The sequence below is a fragment of the Pithys albifrons genome, chromosome 1 (assembly GCF_047495875.1).
Source record: "Pithys albifrons albifrons isolate INPA30051 chromosome 1, PitAlb_v1, whole genome shotgun sequence".
In the NCBI taxonomy this organism is placed as follows: Eukaryota; Metazoa; Chordata; class Aves; order Passeriformes; family Thamnophilidae; genus Pithys; species Pithys albifrons.
In genome coordinates this window covers 26,197,739-26,208,235 of record NC_092458.1, presented here as the reverse complement: position 1 = coordinate 26,208,235, position 10,497 = coordinate 26,197,739, and positions in this window count along the sequence as shown.

Below are 10,497 nucleotides of genomic sequence, written 5' to 3'. Positions count from 1 at the left end.
CCAGTATGTGTTTTTTCATGATAATGCAGCTGCTGCATGGGATGAACATTAAAGCAGCTGTACTAAGACATGTTTCTGTAATTTACAGCTGTTGACCAAATGTTGTTGGTGCTGCTCCACCAATAGTGGGGGCATTGCCAGAGACAGAAGGTGAGCTACAGCAAACTCAAGCAAGTCTATATGACATGTTAATGGTAGCAATTAGGTACAGTTTGTTAATGCAGTTGTTCTTAAGGCTGCCGTTGTCAGTAATGGTGAACAATGACACCTGGGAAAAAAATTCTGATGAAGTGTAAGGGATGGGTGTCATGGAGTACCTGAGTGAGAGTAGAAGTGTATGATAACACTTGTATAACATCTTATCACTGAAAAAATTAGGTCATCTTACAAGGCTTAATCGTGACACATTGTGCATTCAGAGTAAAGGGGCCTTTGCGCCAGTATTATGTGTTGACTATACCATAAATGCACTAGTATTTCAGAGCAGGAAAATAAGATTTAGTTGTACCAAAGCACAAATATTTTACTTTAAAATCCAGTAGTAGGTGATATCATACCATTGCTTCACTAATTATTAGGATAGGTTTATATATTTAATGTTTTACTATTAAGAGTGGATTAATTTTTTTTTAAGTGTGTCCATTTGATTTCCATTCCAACTAGATTTAAATATTAACTGTGGTCTTGAAATAAGTTCTCAAACAAAGTTGATATTTCAAAATAATGGTGAAACTATCTTTTTGTTAAGTTGTCAGAGTTTTGAAATACGTTGTTATCTGAGACCTCTGTTTAGTGCTGAAGATCTCTTGCAATAAATGCTCATCCTGATCCTCTGTCTTGTTGGAGATTCCAGAGTCCAGCGTGTGCTCTGTCCTCCAGATTTCTCTGTCTGCTAACAAAAAATTTGGCTTTTTTTTTGAGTTTTAGAGGTGCAAAACTCAAAAAACCCTAAGCAGCCTCTTTTATCTTTGCTGCTGAATTGAATTTCTCCTGGGGCTATAGAGTGGAGAAGCTAGTACAGAAGTGCTCATGTGGTCATCTGCTGCCCTTCACTATGGTAGCCCCGGAGCCCTGTAGGCATCCAGCTTGATCAAAGAGATTCTGTAGTCAGCTTTTCAGGAGATGCAATGAATGAGTCACTCCCAAATCTCAGTCCAAGTTCAATTGCCATTCTTGAGTTTCAAATCCCATTTCAGGGGTGTATGGACTACTATAAGATGGAGAAGTTTATATCTTGCTTCTAGTACAGCAAAAGAATGTCAGAGCTTTTCTTCCAAGAAAAGCAAAAAGGAACTACCCTTTGTGTAAGGAATCCAGTTGCATTGTTAATTAGTGAGCTGCATAAAAGAAGTTTTTTAAACCACCTTCTTTGCTTTCCTATCCTAACAGAACAATCTCTAAACACCTTCCAGCTTGTCACCTGTGTCCTGACTTACAGCATTTCAGAGACTATCAGGTTGGAAGGGACTTCATTGGCAAAAACACAATTTAGACAAGATGGTTCAGCATCCTGTCCAGCTGAATCTTAAAAGTGTCAGTGTTGGGGAATCTGCCACTTCTCTGCAGATGTTCTTCCATGAAAAATTTTCCTCTTCTGTCTAATGGGAATGTCCCCAGGGTTAACCTGTACCCATTACCCCATGTCTTTTCCATGTGAGTCCTTGTAAAAATGGAGTCTATCTTCTGTGTAGCCATCCTGAGATACTGGAACATGGTGATAAGATCTCCCCTAAGCTTTCTTTTCTCAAGGCTGAACAAACCCATTCTCACAGCCTTTCCTCACATGGCAGGCCTCCCAGCCTTCTGATCACTTTGTGACTCTGCTCTGGGTCCTCTGCAGTGTGTCCCCATCTTTTTGCATAAAAGGGACCAAAACAGCGCAGTATTCCATGTGTAGCCTCACAAGTGTTAAGCAGAGGGGGATAAAGACTACTTGTATCTCTGCTGCTGATATCTGTGTCGATGCAACCCAGCATCTCATTGGCTTTCTTTGCTGCAGCAGCATATTATTCACTCCTATTTGTCTTGCTGTCCACCTGGACCCCCAAGTCTATTTCTGTGGATCTACTGAGTAGATCTGAACCTGCGCTGCACTCCTGAGTTGTTTTCCCAGATGCAAGACCTTACACTTTTCCTTGTTGAACTTCCTAAGGTTCTTGTTAGCCCACCCTGTGAGTGCAGTCTGCCAGCCAGTTCCCCACCTACGACATGGATCACTTCTCTAGACTGTAACCCACCACTTTCTCTAGGAAGAGGCTGTGGGAAACCATACCAAGAGCCTTGGAGAGACCCAGGTAGACAATGTCTACCAATCATCTCATATCAACCAAGAAAGTTACTTTGTTGTTAAAAGGTGATTGGGTTCATCAAGCACAATTTGCCTTTGGTCAATCTGTCCTGACTTTTCCCAATCATGGGCTTCATCTGACTTGTGATAGCCCCCAGGTGTAGAGGTGGTGACAGAGAGTGCATCCCTTAAGGACAGCGGTTTAGAGTTCTCCCTTAAAGAGAAGAGAGCTACCTGGAGTGTGTGTGGTGTCTTGTAGCCAGTGAGATGCTTCAGTGTATGTGAGCTGAATGGGCTAGCCAATAATGTCATGACATGTTGGCTGTGAGAGGATATAAAAGGTGTGGATGTTACTGAGTGAATATAGATCTACTAGGAACTACTACTACTATGAAGTGTCTATGAAACTGTCTTGAATAAAGTGCTGTAAGCCTTCTGATCAAAGCCTTCTGATGCCTGCTGTGCCTGAGCACTTCTGACCGTCATTCACGCTGCACCCTTTGTAGGGGTCGAGCTCCTGTAACAGTTCACACACCAACTCTTCCTTCACAGATGGTGAGTCTGTGTTTGCATCAACCTGCTTTGTTGTTCCCAAGGCTGAGGCCCACCAGTGCTGAAAAAGACTGAGGTGAAGAAAGCATTAACAAACTCTGCCTTTTGAGCACTGCTAGTGACTACTTCACCACTCCTATTGAACAGCAAGCCAGTGTCCTCCTGTTTCTGCTTGCTGTTTACATACCTGAAGAACCCTTTCTTGTGGTTTTTGATACCTATGGCCAATCTCAGTTAAAACTGAGCTTTTGTTTTTCTAATTACATCCCTGCAAACCGTGACAATTCCCTTGTAATTCTCAATATGTATCCACCCACGTTTCCGGTAGCCCATGTTTCAGTTATTCCTTTGACATACATTTCGACTGGGTGTGAAGCTCCAGTTCCTTGTGTTTGTACCCCAGGTTGCATGAATTGGTATATATACACTTGAGGTGGTTGATCCTAAGGAGCATTTGTTGCTGCTCTGGTTGGCCTGGCTTATTGCCCAGTTGGTTGTGATGGTTGGACTGTTGTCACTTTGGACTGTGCCACCTGAGTTCTTCTGTTTAGAGTCTGCTTCACCAAGCTCTCTAGCCTGCTACCAAAATTTCCTTTGGCATTTCTAGATAGGTGGATCCCATCCCTCCTTAACAGGCTGTAGTACTTCTGAGTAGTCAGTTATTGCTCTTGGAAAAAAACATTGTTTCAAGTGGTCAGAAAATGGGATTTGCTCTTAATTGGCTTTTAGATGCAAATTCCTAGTCTAAGAAGGAAAAGGACTCAACCTTGCAAATGAGGAATGGATTGCTAATGTTCCTTTTCCTTCTTCATATGTTACTTCCCTGTAAAACCAAAGAAGATGGCCTGAGTTATTATAAAGCTTTACCATTATGTAACGGCAGAAATCTGAGAGAAAAATCCCTTCCTGTGTTCAAAATTGCTCTTTGTTGCTTGGGTAAATTTCAGATACCTCCAAAACTACCTAAAGGCCACTAAACAACCTTTGAATAAGGATAGAAGGTCACTGAATCCCATCAGGAAGTTTAGGGGACATGAACGACTTATAAACACAGTTTACATTCCTTAACATGTTAGTCAAAGACATCTTCAGGCCAGCATATGTAGGTACGTGCATCCCCTGCAAGCATCTTAATCAGCAGACTATGTGCAAAACTAAATCATTTAGTACTCTTCTAGAAAAAGGGGAAGCAGCAGATTCCAAAGATCTCATTGACAAACCCTTTTCCCTTCTTAGTTTAAAGAAAATGCACAGATGTAGAATTTCCTGTAGGTGTTGCCTTTCAAGGTTAATCTTCTGACAAACCTTATTGTTAAACATTACGGTGTTAACTAAAACATGCCAATGTGGTTCTTTTACTCAGTTGGGGTTGAAAGGTGTGAAATTGGTGGAAAAAGTATTCTATGATGGTGTCATGTCCTTAAGTGAAAACTGCAGTAAAGCAACACAACTGTGAATGTAACACACAAACTGTTTGTGAATTGATGCTCCTGGTACTTGGAAAAGATTCTGCTGATTTGTGTGTCTCTCTCAAATGTTAATGCTGATGGCATATCTTCAAGGTTCTTCAGCTTTGCATTTAGTCATCTGATGACCAGTGAGTACAACTGTGCAAAGACTTCTCAGAAACACAGAGTAGAATTGTCTCGGTGGTTTCCTGACTGTGGTCATCCTTCATCAGCCTCTCTCCAGTGAGAGGTGGTGCATGTGGTGGACTAGAATCATGACCTGAAAAAGGTTTCAGCAGAAGCATTTTGAGAAATCTGTTTGGAATACATGGATATAACATAAAGGAGGACATTATATAATGTAAAATGTCAAAGGGAGGACATGATATAATGTAAAATACTCTAGGATTCTCTTTTGTAAATGGTCAGTGTTAAGTGAAAAGAAACTTAATTCTTAATGGACACATGCATGTACTTTCTACTGCTGATAAACCATAATAGGGATGGGGTACAGCCATTCTAGAAATTGAAGTCCAAATTAGGAGTATAAACTTCTTGTTTCATTGTGACAAACTATCAGTGTGCAGGGGCATAAAGTGCCAATGTTGTTTGGTCTCAGTGGTAAGCTGAGCTTTGTTAGCCTGTTTAGTATAAACTCATAGGGGAAAAAAAAGCAAGACAGTTTAAAATCAAAGTCTTAACAGGTAAGGCTTCAGGAAAAGCATGAAGGTCCTTCCTAAACTGAAAAGACTTTCTAAGCAAGACTCCTGCTCATGCCATTTTTCTGGTTCTGCTGCTTCTAACGTTTTTCATTGGTTCCATCACTTTGACCTAGAAATGCCTTGAGGAACAGGGTCCATACCCAAAATGAATTTGATAGAAGTAGGGCTGTCTGACCTGAGCAGTGCAGAAGTCAATGTGCACAGCAGGAGGAAGAAATCAAATGCATGAAATACCCATATGGGGAGGCCAAGTGGGATCTGGGCTGGCTTAAATGAGTTGCTCTTCCTCTAAGCTTTTGCAAGGGACAGGGTATTATCTGCAGGAAAACTAGTTGGACAAAATCATGAAAGAAATGAACTTTGTAGTACAAATCAGGCACCTTCTTTCCTGTGATCCTGGGGGCTGCTGCTTCCTGGCAGAGCCACTGACCAGGCTGCAGTCTCTGATACTTGTGACCAGTTAGCCATGTGGGGTAGTGCCCGGCAACCTTTAGAATTTTTCATTTTGGAACAAAGAAAAACATTTTAGTTGTGTGTAGACCTACAATGAGTTGTTGATAGCAGTAGGAGAGATAGGGGATGTAGGCTGATGGTACCCAGGGAACAGTCATGTTGCCTCTGTCCTGGCAATAAAGCGAGAATTTAATAGCACAAACCTGTTGTATGATGGAGCAAACTGAAGACATTACACTCTGCAGTGGCTGGTATGGTCTAGAAGCCAGATACCTGGGAGGATGTTGGTCCCCTTGGATGCATGTGACTTTGACAGAGTGACAGGAGTGTAGTGGGGTATTTTTTTGTTAAAGAATGTTATAGAATGGGGCCATCTCTTTAACTCACCCTTGTCCAGGACTCTTCTGCCTGAAGTTGGCCCCAGAGACCCAGGGGCATGATGTGGCCCTCTTTCCCCTTTGTAGGTTCAACCAGTGGTGAAACTGTACATGTATCCCAGAGCTAAAGACCCCCACCTGTTCCAGCAGATGATGCCAAGCACCCCCTTGTGCCCACAGCCAGCACCACTTTTCACACACATCCACACAGATCTCACTGGTAGCTGGCACTCAGTCCTTGCAGCACATGTACGTGTGGGATAGAGAGTGTGGTCATGCAGAGAGATAATAAAAGATTTAAGAAGATGCAAGAAGACAGGAGAAACTGATGAAACCACTTTTTTGCTTCCCAGTCTGGATTCCAGAAATGAAACTGTCTGTACGCTGCAGAATGTCAGTTCCATAACGATATTTTGTTTCCAAGATGGTCTGCTTGGTCTCAGGCAGTTTGCAATGCTGATAAAATACCCATGTGTAGACATGACCAGGACGGAGAAGCCTGTGGGAGATTTTCAATCTTCCTCTGTGGTTAAGGCACAGGACCAGGAGTCAGAAGATCAAAGTTCCTGTGTTGCACAGAAAAGCTGTTTCAACATATAGGCTGCAATGATGAAAGTGACCTCCTAGGAGTGGTAGACACAGTTCTTTGATCAAACCAAGGCTTCATTCTTGCCTTCTATATGACCTTCTCATCCCTTATAGAGTCGTAATGTTTGCTGCTAAGGCCTAAAGGGAGCTGGTGAAACAACTGCCCTGTGGCACCTCTGGGAGATCCAAGTTTCTTTATGGTGCCAAAACAACCCTGAGACAATAGCATTTGCAGGAGTAGTCAGTACCCTTTCTACCCATCAGGGTCTAAATCCACTTTTCCTGCTGCATGTGGGAAAGAGGTGAATTGAACCTACTGAGCGGTCATTTACTGTCATAGCTGGTTTTAGGGTAATTTCATGAGTTTTCTGTAATTTGTCTCTTGCCTGCCAAAGACAGCAGTTCCTAATAATAACATCATAACTATGGTACTGCTCTGTTGAGAGGGGTTGCTAAGTATCTGCTCTGGGTTAAGCATCAACTAGCCTGAAAAGCCACCTTGGGGATGACAGTCTGCTCTGAGAAGTACCTATACCATGCAGAGGAAGGATTTGGGCATGACAAAAGTCTTTCTGTGGTGGGTTACAAATTTTCATGAAGTAAAATGATGCTTTCCAACCACTGAGGTGGACTTAGCATTGCCAGTGTTGAGCAGTCCTCAGCACCCTGTGTGACCAGATCCACCCTTCAGAGATAAATGTTTGCACGTAATTCAAAAATGCAAGGTTGGCCATGGTCCCTGGAGGTGGTCCCTGGAGATAATCACTGGTGATGGTGCAAAGCTGTTTTACTTTTGGTATGGCTTTCGGTCTGATGGAGTTACATCAGTCGAGAGTAAAAGGTCAGAAACAAAACCAGTGAAAGGAGATGAAAGTGAGTGTCTTGTGAAATAGATCTCTCCTCTATTGACTTTCAAAGGATTTATGGTGAGATGTTCTTACAAGTGAGCTTGTGGGAGCCAGCTCTGCTTTAAAGAGTCTGGAAAGAAAATTCTTTTCACCACTTTGGCAAACGCTGAGTTAAACCCTGCAGAGGTGGAGATTTTTCTGCTCAACCAAACTAACACAAGACTGTTGGTGAAATGGAGCTGGAACATGTTAGGTAATGTGTAATAATGTTATAACTTTCCTAGCAGAATCATATATCAAGTATGTGTGTATCATTAATTATCATTACATATTACTATTAATTATATACATATATATAAAAAGGGAAAGAAATACTTAACTTTGATGGGAATAAAAAGCCTTGTGAACCACTATGAAACTTTACTGAAAAATCATAGCAGTCGAATACCTCCTTTTATGAAAAATTCAGAAAACTTCCCAGTCTGAGCAAATTAATTCTCCCTCTGCTGGAGATGTTATACTCTCCTCTGCCTTGCACACAGAAATAATGGCTCCATAACCCCATTTAAGACTGAGGTTTTGTCTCTATATGGGCACCAGCGTAACTGTACTGAAGTAATTCTTTTTCTTGCCCCATTCTAGACCAGTGCAAGGTGGGAAAGTGAAAATGGAGCATATGTGGTCACTCTGGAGGAGATGTGGAGGCCAGCATAAGCACAGAGAGATGTAGAATTTGGCACCATTTAGAATTTGTTTCTCTAGGTAGATGAGAGATCCACACAGATAAAGGTTTATCTTTGTATTTGCCTCAGCTGAGTTATGATTAACCCTAAGGGTATGGAATGACTTTTGAACATGAAGCTACTGTTTTGAAATAAGTACTGTCTTGTGCTCCCTTTGACGCACGTGCTCGTGCATAAAAGGGCGTTTGCTCTTACATTTCTATCTTCTTATACAGAGACTAATGTAATGGTCCTGGCAGACCTCTCAGTATCACCTAGACACTGCTGTCCTCGTGCCCCTGAAGCAAGGTACAGATGTCCAGTGGCTCCCTGGTCTGTGCAGACGGACAATGTGGAGCAGCTGCATCTGCCAGGGACTACAGCCAGGAGTGGGAACAGTGTCAGGCAGGCAGTAAATGCCACCTTTCAGGACTCAGAGCTGAAAGGGTACTGTTGTTATCTGCATCCCTCCCTGAACACATCCCATGACCTGTTGCGTGGAGCCATTCAGAGTGGATGCAGGCACAGACAACAGAGCTGGGATGTGCGTCTGCCTCCTTCACAGTGGTGCTCTGTGAGCAAGGATGAAAAGTTTATGGATGCTCTGCTCTTCCTGTGGGCTGTCCCATTACTGGTGAGACACACTCAGTGCTGGGCTGATCAGTGTGATGACATGAAACACTCAGAGACCTCCAATAATAGCCATATAGAGTGCAGGGTATGTTTGTTGAAGATCCCTGGGGACTGAATGAACCACTAGTCCTGCCACAACCTGAAGGAAAAAATCACAGGGTTGCCTGCCAGTTTTCCTCTATTTTTCCCTGCTACAACCATGCCTGGAAGGGTTGCTTGTTCCTGTGTGCTCTGGAAGTTGAATCTTTCATGGTTCATAGAATCATAGCATGTTTTGGGTTGGAAGGGACTTTAGAGATCCTCTAGTTCCAATCCTCCTGCCTTGGGCAGGGACACCTTCCACTGGACCAGGTTGCTCAAAGCCCCATCCAACCTGGCCTTGTTAATAAAGTTTGGTCTACTCGCTTCTGCTTCTCTCACCATCCATGCAGACAGCTCCGCCCAGGCGTAGGAAGCAAGAGGAGGAGCTAGGAACAAAGTAGAAAGAAGGTAATTGAAGGAGAAAGGAACAGAAGAGACAGATGAGGACACTGGTGGACTCAGGCTTGTCTGAGCCTAGTGTGCATTTGCCCAGTGCAGATTTGGGAAACATGGAGGAAAAGCAGAACAGCCTCAGGGTGGTTGTGTGGACACCTGCCTTAAGGGAAACTCCTTCTGGTTAGAAAGACCCTTGCAAAGGGATCTCCCTCTTCCCTTTCATTGTGCACAAGAGGCAGACCTCTCCCTCTGGAAGAATGCTCAACCGTGTCACCTAAGGCTTCTTTCTCACTAAATCTAGGTGTTTAAGCTGAAGGTCTCCACCTGTGAACTTCAGTGTCTGTTCTCTCAGGTTTGGGATGTGGAGGCTAATTTACTACAGCCGGAGAGTTTTTAATCTCATCCTGCAGTGAACCACAGACTGTGATGGGTGTCCCTTCTGAGACTGTGCTGACTGCACCGACCCTTCATTTCCAGGGTCTACAGCTGGGAGTTTCGACCCATGACCTTTGTATAGACACCTAAAATTTGCAGAACACACCCCTCCCTACTGTAGTCTGGGATAATTTGTCTATTTGAGGTGTCTGTACCGTTATTTAGAATTCAGGAGAGCGGCTGGGCTGGACACGCAGCTTTCAGCAGCAGCAATGGGGCGGTGGGAGGACAGGGGACAGTGGGTGAAGGAGTCGCCCCTTCCACCAGGGGAGGGTACTGCCCGTGGGCTCCCCTGCCAGCCCCTCTGCCCTCAGCCCCCGGGGCTGTGTGGGCAGTGCTCTCCTGCCTAGAAAGCCCATCAGGAATGCAAACCCCCCTCTCTGTTGGACTGAGCTTTGTACGTCACACACATCAGCCAGGCTGTTGCCAGGCACGTTACTGCTGACTGAGAAATGAGTCCTTCCTCCACCTCTACAGCAGGGACTTGTTTACATGGGCCATAATCTTATCTTTTTCTTTTCTATTTTATTTTTTGTTTATTTATCTAGTGGGGCGGTCCCGTGGTGTAAAGGAGAGTACTATGTACTCTGAATCCCAAGGACCTGAGTTCGAGTCTCAGTGGGGACTGTCCCCTGGCAATTCAATGCCTCCCTGCCATCCCATCCCGTCACATCTCAGATGCTCAGCAGGGTCAGCCCCGGTTAGTACCAGGTGCTGTGACAGTCCCGAGGACTTCACTGTCACTGTCCAAACTCGCTCGGCTGTGGCAAATGGACCTCAGGACTTAAACGGTGGGGCCAGTTCTGCGCATGCTGTGCCTCAACTAAAAAATCCACAGTGCAGGCTGGAAGGGCACACCCACGTGGGGAGAGCCCTTCTCAAAACTGCGTTCGAGAAGTCTGGCCACACCATTTATCTAGACTTCAAACCCATAGTTTTCTCCATTAAAACCTTG